This window comes from Fopius arisanus, unplaced genomic scaffold (genome assembly GCF_000806365.1).
Source record: "Fopius arisanus strain USDA-PBARC FA_bdor unplaced genomic scaffold, ASM80636v1 scaffold00021, whole genome shotgun sequence".
NCBI classification, from domain to species: Eukaryota; Metazoa; Arthropoda; class Insecta; order Hymenoptera; family Braconidae; genus Fopius; species Fopius arisanus.
The window spans coordinates 828,079-846,872 of record NW_011887760.1 but is presented as its reverse complement, the minus strand read 5'-3'; the positions used below and the strand labels follow the sequence as shown (position 1 = coordinate 846,872).

General features: G+C 36.7%; 1 protein-coding gene and 1 long non-coding RNA gene across 4 annotated transcripts in view; one reads left to right on the top strand and one right to left on the bottom strand.

Annotated features, from left to right (window-relative positions):
* The window catches only part of spen (split ends), a 79,879-nt gene that overhangs the window by 31,302 nt on the left and 29,783 nt on the right, over positions 1 to 18,794 (bottom strand). The gene's annotated exons all lie outside the window — the stretch shown is intronic.
* The window catches only part of LOC105264440 (uncharacterized), a 5,975-nt gene continuing 3,057 nt past the window's right edge, over positions 15,877 to 18,794 (top strand). The window contains exons 1-3 of one of the 3 annotated variants that reach the window (XR_891994.1): positions 15,877 to 16,122; positions 16,326 to 16,507; positions 18,680 to 18,785. This is a non-coding gene — a long non-coding RNA (uncharacterized lncRNA). Of the gene's footprint in view, positions 16,123 to 16,325; positions 16,508 to 18,642; positions 18,786 to 18,794 lie in introns of those variants that run through there. The other 2 variants (XR_891995.1, XR_891996.1) reach the window with 2 other exon arrangements.

The following is an 18,794-nucleotide window of genomic DNA, read 5'->3' as shown; positions in this document are numbered from 1 at the left end:
TGTTCCTTCACTATCGAGAATTTTTAGATGAAATTTCCTGGGATATTTTATCGTTATCTCGGGTTCACGCTTGAGAAAAAACACTTTTCCGCACATGTATCGACAGATATTTTAGTCAACCATCGAGCGAAGGCTTTCAAATTTTTCAAACTCACGGTATCATTTTTGGATTAATTTTTCAGTTTCTCGTTAATCTAAGGTTCTTTTGGGTGTACTGTAAAATCATGAAATTTCAAAGAATAAAAATATTAGATGAGTTTTTTTTTTTACAGTATCTGTTTGTAATAAAATGTTCATGCATATCATAGAATGCATTGGGTGATGAGTCGAATTGCGACATGAGCTAGAATTGATGTTCCCATTTTATGAATAACCAACCTGACGATAATTTGGATTTCCAGAAAATTTCAGACACTTCCCCATTTCGTTTTCCCGGGTTTATTTTCAATAGAGTTTTTGTGGAGCCTAGATTTCCTCTTTTTGCACTCTTCCATTCTTTACTCTTCGAGCTCTTTCCCATTGTACCCCTTTCTTTGTTGTTATTCTTGGGAGAGTGGAGCGTTGTCTTGTAGGCCCCACGAAGGTTTTCTTCTCCTTTAGGCGTAGGTTATCTCCTACGCCTAGTGTGTGTATTCTACCGCTGGTTACAAAGCCACTGGTACAATGGGTAGTGGAATATACCCTGAGCTACACGTAAGAGAAGATTGATTACACAAGATCATGCACAGGACAGAGTCGCTGTGTTGCCAGGAGAAAATCAAATAGTACGTCCAGTTTACTACCAAAAATCTTCAAACCTCTTACGTCTGCTCTTATAATATCTCAGTTCATTTGAATTCATTGAAAATTCAACATTCTTGTCCTTCCATTTCAATTCAGTGGTTCCGTGATTAAACGAGAAGTCGACTGGTCTCTTCCATGAGTTTATGGAAAATATCTTGGAAATTTAAAGAGAAATAATAGAATTTTTGTCTTCAGTTTTTTTGTAGAGAAAATTAAGAGCTCCAAAAAAGTTAATCACGAAAGGTTTGCCATTTCCCAAAGTTTCGGGAGTATTTGCAAAAACAGTGGTTTTGTGAAACTAGAAATTTCGGGGTGTGTCAGACATTTTGACAAAAATTATTTTATATAAAGTTTTGAATTCGATTAGAATTTGAAAAAATTATGTTCGTTACCCGTTCACTTTTACGGTATAATGATTGAAGTATGATGGCATCTCCTGTTTGATAGAGTTTAATTTTTTTTTTGGGCAATTCAGACTAATACGGAGGCGCCTCCTTATACATATATATATATATATATATATGTATATATGTGTATATAGCTTGTTTTAAAATCATGAGGATGACGTGGCTAGAAGGTTTATCGTATACGACAGCTACTTTTGGGATTGTAATTGCATTAGTCATAAAACTCAAGAATTAATGTCGAGTCAGTTTTTAACCTTGCGAAGGACGTTTACGAAAGACGAGCAATCTCTCAGCATTTTTCTTCGGCATTGAGTCCTGATAGGTTTTGTCGGCTTTCTGGGAATAATATGCACGAAATTATTGAAAATTCGATACACGTGCACTTTATTTTGTTCATTTAAATGGGGGTTTAGAACAGGATGAATTAACTATATGCCGTGAAAATTTGTTTGCTGTAATTTCCGATCCACTTCTTCCAAGTTTTTGTTGCAAAATTTCGTAATTGAAGATGCAGTAACAAGTCGATGGTTATTGTGAATTTCAGATCACTAATTCCAAATTTCTAAAAATCAAGACAATATCTTTCAATTAATTTCCAATTTTATATTAGTAGTTTGGCATTAAAAAATGGGAAAATTTTCGTTTGACTGTATAAAAATTGTGTTCAGTTAAAATTTAATAGTTTCTGTAGAAGTACTAATTGACTACTGCAACTGATAATTTCCCTTATGTTTTCCTTTCCCTTTGAGTTCCTCAAACCAAGATAAAATGGATAATCGATCGATTGAATCGAATAATTGAGACACTGACAACTCGACAATGTGACATTTTAATTTCTAGGGATTCCCAAGTAAAAAAATAGAGCGAGTGAACATTATGTAGTTGGACAATTGTCCTGAGATGTAAAAGGCAGGAAAGAGGGACTTCCTGCAATTGCCACGTCCAAACAGTCGTTGTTTCTTTTGTCTCGTTCTTCTATTCCGTTGTCTTCATTCTACTTTTGGAATAGAAATTGAAATAAAACGCAGAGCAGTTAAAGAAAGACAGACACATCGAGCCGTTATTGAAGATGGGAATGGGCGAAAACGAGAAGTGAAACTGGGGAAGCAGAAATAATAGGCAACTGAATGGAGAACGAGCGGCTTATAGATTTGGCAACAGAGCGGCACCTTTTGCACCTTTTTATCCACCTGTACGTCCCTCTCACTCAAATTTCACGGCGATACATTTCCATACCTCTGTGAATTAATCCTTCTGTATTCTCCACTATTTCATGGGTTCAGACACCATGGCATTATGTCTTACCAACGTTCGCACCTCGTAAAAACTCTTGGCAGGGGCTTTCAAAGGGCGAAGGTCAGAATTCATAAATAACTGGTTTTTTTTTGTCTCTGAGTGGGAGTTCCCTTTTTTCCTTTCCCAACCTCTTCATGGAGATTAAATATGGAAATTTCAGAATTTGCGAAATTTTTACGAAATTACCAATTATGCAAATTTTTCCTTACCGTTTTTTACGCTTTGCTATTTTTTATAGGTATTTTCAAATTTAATTGATGAGCATTCATCCATTATTTTAAAAAGATATCAGTTTTTAAACTTTCCGGAAACATTGAGAGGTTGACATTTTTATTTTCTCGCTGATCATCTCTTCCTGCATTCTTATCATTCTCTCTTAATGACAATGAGTTGAAAATATTAATATGCTTATAGATTTGGTTGGACTGTTTTATAATAAGTTTGAATACGCAGAATGAATATTTCAAGTGAATTTTAGGGGGAACGATCATGAAGTTTGGAATTTCAGTGAAAGTAAATATTTTTGGGCAGCAGGAAGGTGAGAACGGTATTTTCAATTGCGAAATCGCTTGAAATTTCAGTGCAATTTTGCACAACAAAATGAAAGTCGTTACCACCACAGTTACTCGATCATAACTATGTCTAAATCAATTAGCTCGTTTGCAATAGCCCCAGAGCTAGCAATCAGAATTCAACCTGAAGCATTCAATTGCACCTTCACACTGACACGAAACCAGTCACACACATGTTTGCGGTATAAATCAAATGGAATTGATTTTATTTTCTGTAGTAGTCACGTAGAGAAAACATTGAGTTTCATTCAGAGGAAAAGGATTCCTTGAATTTCACATTTCGCTAAAAAATCAAGAGAATTCTAGCAGTGAAAGATGCCCATTGTGTACCACAGAAAATAACTATAGTAAAAATAGAAAGAACTTGGAACTCGTAAAAATTTCCCATAAAAAATCATTGGATCTTTCCAAATTTTCAATTTCACTCAAAGTAACTCGAGAATTCTCCCATCAATTTCATCTGATTTAAATAGACTTTAAATTTAGAATAATAAACATGCAAGGGGATTTTTTGGATTAAAAAAAAAAGTGGATTTTTAACGGTGCAAATAAAATTTAGAGAGGCCTAAAAATGACGAGTCCATGAAATGAAATTTTCAATAATGGACTCCCTTTGTTCCTGATCACCACGAGAGACCCTGACAGGATATTATCTCTCACTTCGTGGCCATGTCTTATCGAAAGAAAATCAACAGTAAAGGTGTACTGCGTGGGTTCGAGGCCAAACCCAAGAGGTAATACACTCGATTACTTTACATGTCGCATAGTAGTTCCGTTATAGTTAGGGAGGAGTTTCAATAAAAGGTAAAAAAAAATTAAATTAAATAAAACCGAGGAAAAGTTGAGTGCCGACTAGGTAGTGAGCCGATGGAATTGAGTTTAAACTACAGTTGAATAGAATCGACAGAATAACCAGAAATACCTAACGGTACAATTTCACAATAAAAAAGGTTTTTCAACCTAGAGACAATAACAAACGCTGACTCACCATCAACACCATCAATACCCTCAACGTTGGGGACAGCCAACAATTAGCAAGAACTGATGGAATATCAGAGATGAGTGGACAGAAAATCTCGATATAAAACGTGTTTATCAGCTTGGTGAATATAAATTACGGTGTTCCCGATATTTTTGTTATTTTGTTATTTATGTTCCACCTCGGTGAAAATTTTTGATTCTTTTTTATTCTTCCTTCGCATTCGTTCTGATTAACTGAGTGGAGATAATTCATTGGAGGTAACATCACTGACCATGGACGACAGTATCACCTGTCCGGATCAGTGCATCCGGTTAATCCAGTCCAAGTACTTTTTGAAACATACACTACCAAAACCGGACGCTAAATGCTGCATGAGTTATCTACAGTACGCGGATAGAAGTTTAACTATTTTTTTTATTTACGTCCGTTCGGTTTCATTTTTTTTTTCACACACTGGGGACCATTACCGAGGAAATTATGAAATTGGGGTATGAATTTTATTTTATTTGGATTTCAAGCTCTTCAAATTTTAGAACAATTATTATCGACACTTTTAAATTTTCCATTTATTTGTAAAAGTAACCATTCATCGTAGAAATTTATTATCTTATTTATTTTAAATAGCAAACGTTCGTTGATATCTCAAAGGCAGCAATTTTACAATCTCATTACAGAAATCAACAGACTGAGAAATTTCAAGAGTAATAACTCAATATCGGAGTATGAAAAAGAGATGAGACTATCCTTAACTATAGGAAAATATCAACATTGTCGTCAGGACCTTTTTTTACAGAACAACTTGAAGTTTACAGAAAAGGTAAGCCCAAAAATTCTGCTATCTTTGTTATTTTCAGATATATTACTGTAAAATTCTCAGAACAGTCTGAACTAAAGATAAATGAAACGCCTGGAGCCCCATAAAGATAAACTGATGAAATAGCTCCTAAGAAAGTAGGAGGAAAGCCTAAAAGATGAAGATATGGATTTTGAAAGACAACAGGCAAGTGAGACAGTAGACAAAAAGGATCAAATGAGAGAGGATGGAATAACGGTAGTGAGTTGTTACGAGGCACGACGGCCCTGATTCCTCATGTTTATGCACTTTACCATCGTCACGAGATTATTCCTTCACGGTGAGTCACCTGGGGAGATGGATCTAGAAATTCTGATGAAAGAACAGAAAAAAAAATCCTGAAGAAATGATAAAAAGTGGGAATAAATTGAAGGATCTCTGGCTGGTTACGGAGTAGGAGGAAAATATCGAGTAATTTTTCCAGTGAAGCTAGAACCCGAGCTATTGGATGAGGAATAGCGGGGATAAAAAATTATGAGCCTTGGAGGATGTCAAGATGAGATGAGGATGATGCCTCCACGGTTGGAGATACAGTTGGCTCTTTATTTATGCTTGAGAGACAAGTTGAGAGGACTTTGGATGGAGATCTTTCTTCTGGCTCAATCCTATCTATTTCTCCACCTTATTTTCCCAGTTTGCTAACGATTTCTCCACGCTCACCCAGGCGTACTTTGCAATACCTATGGGTTTACTATTTATGGAGGGAAGGGGGACAGTGGGAGGCAATTGTGAGGAGTGATTTGACGAGTGTATGGGAGTGCGGTGTCAACGGAGTTGGGAGTAAACGAAACGGTTGGGAAAAAGAGTTACACATTGCGTTGGGTAATTCGATGGGATTTGCTTGATTCAAGTAAAACTTTGAAAACTCTAGTTATTCATTACTTTCGGGAGAATACAATCATACCAAACTTCCATTTTAATTATGTGAATTTGAAAGTTGTGTCAAATGATAATTGATTTTTCAATCAAAGCCCATCCATTACAATGCATCTCCCGGTATTTTCAGTGGATTGAAAATTCAGGAAAATTATTGCAGAATATATTCATGCAGAAATTTAAAGCGAAATCAATTTCGAGTGCTGTGTAAATGGAAATTAACTCCATTATCCACGATTTTTGTCACTGTAGAGCAGTTTCATCTATCACTGAAATATATTGCCAAATATCTAAAAACGCGAGTGGAATTAGATTGTATTTGATTCGCGTCAGTTGTAAATTGGGCGAGGAATTTTGATAGGAAATTCTAGGAAATCGAATTTTCATTCGATTCGTGAATGAGACATTGCGCCATTGAAAAAAAACGACTAAGAGCCGGGAAAATTGAAGTGGGAGAGAGAACAAAAAAGTGCATGCGGAATAGGATGTTATTGCAATGCCCGTGGATTTGGCTTTCAGGTGGGAGATAGATTTTTTCACCGAGATATAGCGCCCGGTGGATTTCCGGTGTACCAGTGGAAGATGCAATTGTGACAGCGATGTTACGTACACGACTCGTATTTTTTTTTTTTTGCATTAGTTGTTTCTCCCCGACGCATGTGAATTCACCTAGTGCGACCCAGTTGCCATACGGATACGTATTCATAATTATTCTGCCACCTTTTCATGATATCATTTTTTTCCATTCATTGTTCCGTAAGGTATTCAGATGCCATTGGGATAGAAATTTCTGTTCCGCGAAATAATGCGCGTTTCTCTTTTAATAAATGATAATTCATGAAAACATGGAGAACTCATATTGTTTTTCAGATTAATATTTGGGATTAAATCGACTGCCGTGACAATTGCAGTGAAATTTACCGGAATTTATCAATTTAGCCCTTTCTTTTTCGTGAAAAAATTAAGAGAAAATGCAGAGAATCCCAATCGGAAAATTCATTTGCCCCAGAATTATTTCTCGGCATTCTCGCGATTTCATAGAGATTCGCCGATAAAATTGAATTCCCATAGGAATTTCATTAATTCTATAAATTACAACAATATTCCCCATTCTCCACTACCTATTCAACCATCAATATTGATTGATTAGCCAATCGCATTTGAGGAAATATACCTGGTCAAATGGCAATTGGCTAATTTGATTTTTCAGTAATCAGAAAACTAAAACCGTGAGTGACATCAATATACACTATAAGATCCAAGCTACATGGAAAGTAATGAATAAATTCTACCGAGAGAACATTATCAAATCATATTTGCATATGGGATCAGACAATCATCAATAAATGTAACGCCAAAAACACAAAACATGAGCTGGAGTTGAGCATTTATTTAGACGATCTGTTCACGCCAATATCCGGAGAGGAACTAACGAATCATAAAGAAAATATCGAAGTACCATGAGCCTCTTCCATGGTATTCTGTGACGTCATATATAGCATAAATATTTCTGCATACAGACCACACAGGCTAAAAGCAATACGCAGAATTTATACAGCTAATATATACAGAACATATTCAAAGAAATTAATTAATTATTTTGCTCATTCCAATAAATCACTTTATAATTCAAAGAACCTCAAAAACGTAATATCTCTTTGAATAATTGTCTTACTATTTGAGAATGGATATATCCGATCAAACGGTAATTGACTGATTTGATTTTTGAGTACTTAACAAAGTCAATGGGTGTATGGGAACGAAGGAAAGTTAGAGGGAGAATAATAAATAAGTTGAAGTGCGAGAAGGAGGCGAAAAAAAGGAAAAAGGACAAGAGGCACCTCTATAATGGTGAGGCGAAGGCGCGAACGCGCGGCCGCGTCTCGAGTCAGGTATTATATCCAGGTGAGGTCATTGACCTCGTTGAGTACGTAGTGCTGGTTCTGAGCTCTTGGAACAGGCGTTGGGTATAAAATTGACTACTTTCACGTTCAACACTGACAATTGAAAATTTCGTATACCCCGAAAATACCCCGATTTCAGGTGAACTCCATGAAGAAGAGATTGATGAACATGAAGACAATAGTAATATAATGAATGATACCACGGATGACCTATATAAATGAATATTTCCCTCTGAATTGACGTAAACATGGATCTTTCATTTTCTCTCTCGACACGTATTATCAAGAGCGATGTCAAAACACCCAATGTCTCGGCGTTTCCGCTCTTGTCTCCCTCATTATGATGTCCATCGTCTATCAAACAGCTCGGGACATTTTCCGTTCTGTTGATTGAAAACAAGAGACGAGGAGACAGCCATGCCGATGAAATGTCTCGCTATCGATGGCACATTTTATTTACAAGGTCGCTATTTCTGGGGGGAAAATGGGAATGGGCGTTATCAAGTGATAACTCAAGGCTTCTCAACTATTCCATTTTATTTATCCATCGTGGAATATTTTTGTCGTATCGGTAGTTTAATAAGCAGCCGACATGAATGGAAAAAGTATAATTAATGAAATTCAACTGATGCAACTGAATATTGCAATGAAAATCTGAATATTCTATACAAACTTACACTGAGCTATTAACGAATTACAAGTTCAAGGACGTATTTACCGAAAATTTCGACTTTTCATCAAACAGCTTCTTTATTTAAATGAAGAAATTGACAGGAATTCCAATAAAACGGCAAAACTATAAAAACACGCAAGTGCATTCAAACTTTTAGGTGAGAACTTCAATCCATTAATCCTTGCACTAATCACTCGACACTTTCTAATTGAAAATGGGCCAAAGGTATTTAAAGGTATAAATATCTTATGGCGCAAGAATGACATCTTCCCCAAATATTGAGATTCGTGTGAGAATTGGAAATTTCCACACCTTGCGCTCTACCTACAAACGGAAATGTGCGATTTCTTGTTGACAATACAAACACATGACCCAGTCGCATGTGCAAACGTACCATAAAGTTTGCAGAGTGTACGAATAAAAATAGAGAAGACAGAGGAATGATAAAGAGTGGGTGGAGGCATACGTCCGGTTTACCACCCACTGAGACTGTAAGAAGTTACCAACTGTGTCGCTTAGAGCGATCCTAATTTATGACACGTTTTAAGCCCTTTCCCCTCACAACTCCAATTCCCTTCAACCCCTCATCATTGCTCTTCTACACAAGTCCAACCCTTTGAAGAAACTATCGGGGGCTGGTCTCTTTGACGATCACTGCAATGTGCGCTCAATAGATTCGTGCTCCGAAATTCAATTATAGTGGAAGATTAATTGAATAGATTACTTCAGTTCAGGTTTACTTCTACGATTATGCAGAGAAAAGATTTATTACGCCGAGGAAAAATTCATTAACTCTTAGAAAATTAAGAGTGGAATAATTTTCCGTGTATTTGAGTATAATATATTGTATTTTAGAATTTGTATTATTGAATTTATCAATTGTAGATGATGGGATCAGATGAAAAGCCATTTTTCATGGATATCAAATAGAAAACGGATTTTTCTTGATATTGTTTGATATTTCATTTTCTCCGATATTAAAATAATGAATTTTGAAATGATGAGCTGTCAGATTGAGTGGCAAAAAAAAAGTGAAGAAAATGGGCTCGAGGCGTGAGATTATGACCCCTCGAAGACAAGCCGTGAGATAAGCGAGCTTTAATGACGATCGATTCAGCAACTACTGCAAGAGGGTGTGGAAAAATGGAAAATGTCGATTGGAAGGATGATTAGTTTGCGGTGTACTGTCTCTACATGGCGCCCAGTGGGTTTCGCACGAGTTAAACCAAGTGGTTGAATATGGCCTTTGGAAAACTAACTGGTGAGAGGAGGCAACGTGAATCGCTATTGATGTGTTATTCATGCTGAGAATCGCTCATATTAAAGGCCATCAATTGCAGCATCTAGGTAAAGTCTCTGCACACTTGCCGCCCACCTCATTGCACGCAATGGCTCAATTAGTTTATCCACAACCGAGAAAAACAAATAGCTCATTCCTCAATAATACTAACAAATAATTTACTAAATTCACCCCTCAAACAGCCCCTACACTCTGACCAACAAATTTCTCATGAAGTACCCTCCCCTCCAAATGCTTCCATTCTCATAATAAGGAGAACAAGACCATAAAATTTCACCATTTCAAAAAATTGGAGACTACCACTTTAGTAACTATTCACTTGGAAATTCAGAGAGTAGTTGAAAAATAAAATGTGGCGATTGGTCAAACGATTGCTGAATGTCGGGATAAATTTTATTGAAGAATTTTGCTCCAGTGAAGTAAAAATGGTGGATCCCGTGTTTGGTATTTTTGCCTCATGCAAATTGTAAATCTCTCTGACTTCTGGATATTTCTGGACATTTATTGACCCCCAGTTGGAAGTAATGGCGTGTTTTCTTACAGTCGGGGTCAGTCAATACAGCTAAGAGTTAAACCTTATCTATACGTGCACCGCCTCGTGCATAAAATGCTCACGAGGGGTTTCGATTTCTATCTAAAATGTGGATTCTTACTTATCGTTGTCTGTCCTTAATGCGATTCACTGAATTATTTAAGTACTTGCTTGTTGTTCGACTTCTATCGACTTTCTTTCTCAATTATAAGTTTATCGTGATTCTTTACCTGAAACAGATTAAAAAAAAACTATGAAGTGATTTTATTGACGGGAATTATTAATATGTGGTGATATTTCGAATTGAGTGCAACAATGCAACGATTTTTATTCTTTCTCTTCGTTATAATTAAATGTCCTAGGTATCATGGACATTGACAGGCTTCAAATCAGTTCTAAGGGTTCGCTCATTGTAATTACGTAAACAATGAACCGCAATTATGATTATTTAATTATGAGTCGGTAATTACCTAATGAGAGCATCGCTTGGGATTTTCAGAATTATTATTTAATTGTTGAAAACTGAATGGGAATTTACAGATTGTTTACATTATCGATGTTAGATATTTTTCGAAAACCTTATAATTCAATTTCATGCTTTCATTTACACCTTTGTTATTCTTAGGAAATAATCGTTAGGTTTTCAAACCGGTTTTTTTTTAAATATTCATAATCCTTTCTTATTCTGTGAAAATGATTAATCGTGTCATTAGGGGATTTTTACGGGCGAATAAGACGATAACGTATTGTTAAATTGTCAGTGACGTCAATTAACGAGGGTCAGTCATGTCGATTAAACAACGAGCACTTTACCACGACAATGCTCAATGACTAACGAATAAATGTTTGACGAGGGATTTTCTGTAGACTCAGACATCCAAACATCAACCACCAATTCACCGAGTGGAATAGGTTGGGGTTGGATTCGTCAGTCCTGTTGCAATGTTCGTCGGTGAGATAGTGCATTTGTACATTAGCAGTCACTGAGGATGAATTAAAATCGTAGGGCAGGTGGAAAAATCAGGGAGAATAGAAACGAAAGGAAAAGATAGAAATTGAAGAATGCCACTTGAGGCCGTCGCCCTGACGACGAACGTCGACACGAGAGGACGATGCTCTTTTGACCTTATCAGTGGTGGAGTACTTGGTAACGGGAGAGTATAATAGACGCACCGAAGAATTCGCTAAAAAAAGGGAGGAAAAAATTGGCCACGATGAGGAAAAAGTTGCTGTGGGGGTGTGATCTAGAGGAAGATGGTGCATCTCTCCTAGATCTATTGGAATGAGCCACGAGTAATTTGACTCTACGTTCAATTGGCTCTGATTCTCGGTATTACGCAAAACCTTCACTTGATGGATAACGAGACTTGTCGAGTGTAATAGAAACTATTTCAATGCACTGGGAATAAAAATTGATTTGTAAAAAAAATTTTGAGGCTTGACAACGGCAATCAATCAATTTCAGTAACCTTAGCTTTAATTTTTATCGCTGAGTGTATGAAAATTTTTATTGAAATTAATCGATTAGGTTAAATGAAGTAAAGTTTCGATGTTTTACAAGTGCTCAAAGCCGCCGAGTACGTGCGTCATAGAATGCAAACGAACGTGTCTTAATGCTAGAATATACCCGCTGAATAATAAATACACAATATTTTCGCCAACAATAAAATAGAATATGTGCTTGGCAATATTAGTCAAGGATATTCCTCCCCTTTCTGTTCCCCCATATTTATCGCCTCGTAAAGAGAGCCTACGATTTCCTTGACATTTTTTTTTCTTTCCTTTACATGAATATATATCAGAACGTGAAATGGAAAAATTCAAGGGACAGATTTCCAGAAGGCGTTGAGTGGGACTGACGAGGGACCATGAAATTTTTGACAACGAGGTGACAGAAAATTTCTGCAGAATTCTTTCACTGATAAAATTAATTACTCGTTAATTAATTGACTGTGTTAAATTGACTTGACATACGTAATTAATTTTCTCCATGTACAATCAAATGAAAAATTAACGAGATTTGACGTATTTTCATGATGAGTCTGAAAATTTGATCATGATTCATTGAAAATAGAAACGAATAAAATTTAATAAACGTTTTCAATTGAAGGGGAATTCATGTGATTAATATGGAAATTTAGGTGACACTACAACTGTAATTTCAAGAAATTTTTGACCATATGGGTGGAGGAGGGAATTGGGTGATAAGAGGTGGAGATGAGGGGAAGTCGTGGCTCTCGAAGAAGCTGATCACGTCCGCGGGTGAGACTGGGGTCCAGATGGGTCTCCCATCCTGAGAGAAACAATCGGCGGCTGCCACCTAATGCCCACCTGTTGCAAGTGCGACTTGCATCCACAGTCCACACCCTTCTCTTCACAATCTGTGTGTTGGTATTACTGGCCTCCAATATATTGTCAAATCCTCATCTCACAGCTATTTTCCATTTATATCTCCACTTTCAATCCCACCAACAGCTATTGCCATTCCGATCATTCAAAAATTCCACGAAACATCAGTGAAATTTTTTGGAAATTTTCATCGAAAAGTCACATGGAAAAATTTCATCTTCGAGAATCTTCGGACAAATATCTAAATATCTAATTTTTCCTTGTATTAGAAAATATATAAAACGTATGTTTTGTATGGAGTATATAGGCATGCTATATGTTTTTTTTACAATGATAATTTTTTATCCCTTCAAAATCGAATTTCCCAGAGATAGAAAAAGCATTAAAAAAATATGAAAGATGCAAAAATGAAATTGACATTGTTCTAAAATTAAATTTTTCCATCATCCAATGATTGATTTGTCATGGATTTTCTTTATAGAGGATAATAAAATTCCTACAAACATACAAACACAAGAACAAAAAAATTTTTTTTTTCGCCCTGTTGTCCGGGGTTGATCTACAATGTTTGAGGGAGAAAGTGACATTTTTCCAGAAGATCAACAAATCAATACATCAATTTTTCCATGTGTTAAAATATGAAACTCGTGAAACGGCTGAATAAGCAAAGAGTATTGAGATAATAAAATGTAAATAAAGAAAAGAAAGTAGTTGAAAGGCCAAAGTGGGTCAAACGTGTAGGTAGAAAGACAAAGGAAGAAGCAAAAGAGTATTTCACTTCCTCTATATGTCCATTTCTAATGTGACACGTTTCAATTTATTTATTGGTGTGTATTAAGCTCGTCCTCGACAGGCGCCACGCGACTAGTCGATAATCAACAAGAAAGAAAGATCGATTGGTTACCGCCCGGAGACATCAGATGCACTGCTATTGACCCATTCGTCCAACGATAAAAATAGCATTTGCATACACAAATTGAGAATAATGGTCTCCATTCGGAATAGAGTTATTTTTTTCATTTGAATAGTCAATGGTATTCGAGGGACATTTCATAGTGAATTAATTGAAAAGATCTATTCTACTTCCATTATCTAGGGAAAACTCGGATGAAAGAAAATTCATTGGACGAAATAACTATTTTTTTTTCCCCGACATTAAAGGGGCAAAGGCAGTGCGAGTGATTTTAATCTGTACAATTTTTCATTTATATTCGCTATGAATATGGAAAATATATAGGTTAACCATATTTTTTATTCAATTCAAAGAAACGCTATTTCTGCTCCTTCCATCTCTCTTTATCCACATGAAAAGATCTTCTAAAATTGCCTCGTTGCATGAATACACCCCTGAAGCATTATTGACCCGTCTGATGAGGGATTGTCTGTGAAGAGCTGGGACAAGACTTTTGCCATCGGGAAAATAATGAAAAGAGTGGTGGCCAGGAGGTGGAGGTGGAGGTGGAGGTGGAGGAGGTGGAGGAGGTGAGGGAGGAGAAGGAGGTGGTGGTAGTGGTGGTGGTGGTGACTGTAGCGGTAGCGGTAGCTGTGGCGGTGGCGGTGGCGGTGGCGGTGACGCGTGCACAACACAGAAAGAGACTTTCACACTCGGCAACACCGCCATGTATCGACCAGAGACTACCAACCTCTCACTCAAAAAATCCATTACGCACGTGTTTCGTATACTATTTTATGTCATTGGCCCCGTAATCCGCAATTCTACCTAGTGAATCGCGAACATTATTTTAACACTATTCTAAGACCCTATTTTTCCTCTCTTTTTCTTCAAAATTCCATCATCACTCAACGATAACATTCCAAAATTTGCCCCCCAATTCAATTTTTAGTTCCTACTTGTGAAATCTTTTCGGAATTCCCGGCAATTTTCTCGTGAATTTCCTGCGAATATCCCAAAAATTCGGACATAGAGAAGATTATTTTACCTTTAAAATTCAAAAGGATTTGAGACAATTTAAAAGGCATTATCGATTTCCAAATTTGATGGAACACCAGTCACATGAAATCATTACAAAATATTGATATTCTCTCTGCCGAACTTGTCGGATTTATCCGGCACGTCGAAATCAACTGAAAATTGACGAGTTAATTTAAAATTCAAATTCCAACATGAACTGGTCGTAAAAGATTCCGAGAAAAAGTCCTTGGAAATTTTTCAGCGCGACTTATCCGACGCAAAAACGAAGCGACTAAGTAAAAGATTGCAAAAATTCTTCGTCATTGATAAAATTGGTGTTCCGGGTTTGCGAAAGGCACGTATGCCACCCGCTGGTGAATTTCTCGCAACTTCGATCCATCCCGATTGGGAGTGACGGCTTGGCCCGGGCTCGTGTGAAATTCCCATTGGTAAACTCCACCCCACACCCCTCTCCCCCACCGACCCACCACCCCGCAAAACGCAAATGGTCCTCTCCACCCTCTGCATCATCCCCCTTTCGCTTTCTACGTCGCGACACCCCTCCCTTTCATGATTTTCAATCTATTGTACACCCCGAGGATGCCCGGGGGTGAAAAAGGGTTAGCTTCAATGAAATGTAAAAAGAATAAAATATCAAGGGGTCGAGTCCAACATACGCAGCATTAAATCCACCGAGTAACACTTTTAATTTCACCGAACTACAATACCACGCATAGCACTCGAAGCTTCAGTGTGTGTAACATCAATATTTACTGTTCACTCTGACCAAAAGGGAATAATAGAGAATTCGAGGACACGGATAAGGAATCCAAGAGTGGAAAAAAAACCTATCAATTTGATCAACAAATAATTGGGAGGATGAAACGGGGGTGAGGTGAATCGAATACGATTCAACCCATTCCAATTCCATTTTCAAGCCCTTGAAAATCCCCTCGAAATGAGATAACAATTTTGAAAATCCACTCAGCGAATTACAAATTATCAACGATACTAAACGTTCCGTTTCACCATGGGTCAGAGGGAAGTGATAAAAGTAAGAAAATATCATATCAACAGACCTCGAGATTTTTATAACGATTTGGAAATCATCGTCCTCAGATTCACTCATAACGTGTCACTATTATACAAATAAATCATCATTCAATTGACGAGCACTCACTTTGAGATGAAATTTTTCAATAAACGTTAACACCCTGAAATTACACGTGATTGAGATTTTCTTCCTCCCTCCCACTATCAGTCAATTTGAATCGTAAACGTTCGAGGGTACAAAGTCGACTCTTTTGTCGTCGATGGTTGGCAATGACAAGAATGTTGTACCAAAAGCCACGTCAAACTTGGTAGGATTGGGTAGGGATAAGTGAATACTTGAGAAACGAAAGGAGAAACACAAAATGGGAAAAAGATAAACACACAGTACACGATGTGTTGTCAAGTAATTTGATGGATTCCGTTGACTGGTGTGACAATAAACGTGCAATTGTGTGAGTTTTATTGTTCTTTCAAGGGGGGGTAGAGTAACACCCAACGCTTTTCCGCGTATGATAATCGCGTATATGAGTTTCGAGATACTGAACACAGTGCGCAGTCTGCCTTTGAAAAACTTGGCCTCAAGTATGTGTTATCGACGTATTTTTATTGAGGAAATAGTTAGGGTCCACTGTAAGTTGTAGGTTTTCTCAATATTCCAGGATTCTCTTCTTTAGACAGTACATATTTGGGAGGTGTCCCATCTGCATAGTTTTTTGATTTGACATATTTCAATATTGATATGAAATCTTGAAATGCACTAATTTCACTGCGAAGTGGTGAAGGCAGATAATTCCAATATTATTTTTAGTGTGGTTGAAAATTATTGATTTCAGAAGAAAATGTTAGAAGCACTAGGAATAGTATGAGGTAATAATCTGAGATGGACTGAAAAACGCCCGGAAATTTGACATCTGATGGCTGTTAAATCAGAAGATCAGAAGATGGGCTAGAGTTTTTAGACAGGTATGTACCGCCCCCACCTCACGACACCGAGCTACCGGATTCGTCTATACACGTAAGTGCATGATCCACAATTTCTATTTTGAATTACGCTAATTCTATGCTACTCACAGGTTTACAACTTCCAAAAAAGTCTATATGAAAATTTCGTTATTTACCATCACCTAAGAGATACCTAATGAAAACTAATTTGATACATTATCTTAACGTTGCTACATTATTCATCTGCAAATTAAGTTGTGACAAGAATCCAAATTCATCTGATGGTATTCTTCAAAAATGGTCTATACTTCTTTTCTGTCATTTGCTAACTGATGACCGTTGACCCCGATCTCCATTCCTACCGAAGATTTCTGATCTATACTCACAGTAAAAAATCCAGAAATATCTATTGCCCCGTGCTCCTCTCGACATATTTTCAGAGTTTTGTATACTGGTCATTAAGACAAAAAAAAACCAAAAAAAAATGAAATTGAGTGGTTCATGGATATTCAGGGAAATACATTCACGCAAAAGGTGTAATATAACATTTAATAGATACATGCATGTCAAAATAGAAAATACTAGTATTTTATACTACGCGAGCTACGAGTGTACAAAATTTCAACTCGCTATCTCTATTTGCTTTTAATTATCGTGTTCACAACGTTTACGATGATTAAACCTAACGACGGTGATATTACGAAATTTCATTCGAACAAATGTAGATATTTCGATTGGTATAGCTGGACCCACTGAGACAAGTATGTGCAAAAAAAAATTTAAATCCTTGCAGTAGTTTTTGAAATATTGAGGAAAATAAAAATTTACAAAAGTTGCTATATCTCAGGAACTACTGGACCGATCGAGCTGAAACGACGCATCAAAGTAAAGGCTAATGATGCTATTAATTAATGTATTTCCGTAGAATTTTTTTAAAATTAATTTTCAAAATTTCGAATCTTCCTGCATATACACACACACATGATCTAAAAATATAATTTTTCTAGATATCTTGGAATTGAAATGAGATTATCGAATAATCGATCGAATATAAGGCTTCCATTCGGAAGCAAAAATAGGCGGCCAAAAAGTTGCTTTTGCGAAAGCTTTAGACTGTAAAGTTTAGAGTGGAGATTGGGATAGCATAAGTAAGATACGAGACGGTGTGTGAATCACACACACGTGGAGCTATGGGCGATGTGCCAATTATATACACAGTACCGTAGCTTTGGGTACGAATATCTCGAAAACTATTGAGAATTTATCGAGACAATTCTAACATCGTATCATTCAGAATTCCATAACGAATTATATGATCGTTGAATGATCTCTATAAGTTGATTAGTTCTCTAGAAATTGATGCTAGCTTGTCGGAGTACGCAGCATCATCGTACAACGCAGTGTGTATCTCCATCTCACGCAAGAGTTCGTGTGTGTTGCGTTGGTTCCTGCCAGAGCAACAGAGACGAACCTGGACGTGAGACAGAGACGCACTGAGTTCGCAGGGTATCTCGAAATTGGAATTTTGAATTTTTAACATCCGGACAGAAAGTTATTGGTTTCATCGTGAAGATAAAAAATCGTCATTTTTCAAACTTCAAACCATTCTACTTTTAACTTGCGTCACTTAAAATAAGGGGCGAAATAATCTCCAAAAACAAACACTACCATTTTTGTAGAAAAACCTACGACAAGTACGTACCTTTAAAGTGACTATTTTGTCTTTCAAAAAAGCAATGAAATAAAGAGAATGCTAGAACTCCTTATAAATCTGTAATGTACTAGGTGATGTATTGAATCTTGAATTTGGCAAGGTTGAAGACAGAAATCCGTGAGTTGAAAACCAAAAGATGAATGAAAACGGAACAAAACATAGAACAACAGGAAAATTCAACTATCCAAGAAAAAACCCGTGCTTGAATTTTTGTGAACGACCTGGAGCTGTCGAATATATCAAGGACGGTTTTTTCTATTTTGCAGTTTTTTTTTTTAGAAAAACGGTAGTTTTTGTTGTTGAGAACTTGATATTTACACTGATTGTTAAATGTCACTTCTCTCCGATAAACACGTTGACTAACTGAATTGATAATTGACTGTATAATTAACTGATACTAACTGATGAGGAAACCATAAATTCAACCGAAAATCACTGATCTTGGATTATTGACGAGTGATCTTGATAAAATACTAAATCTATCCGCTTACTAGGACCTCTGAAAGACAACTAACGATGCTATCCTTCCAGTTGGACATCCGAGACAACTCTACTTCTTTTCTGTCATTTGCTAACTGATGACCGTTGACCCCGATCTCCATTCCTACCGAAGATTTCTGATCTATACTCACAGTAAAAAATCCAG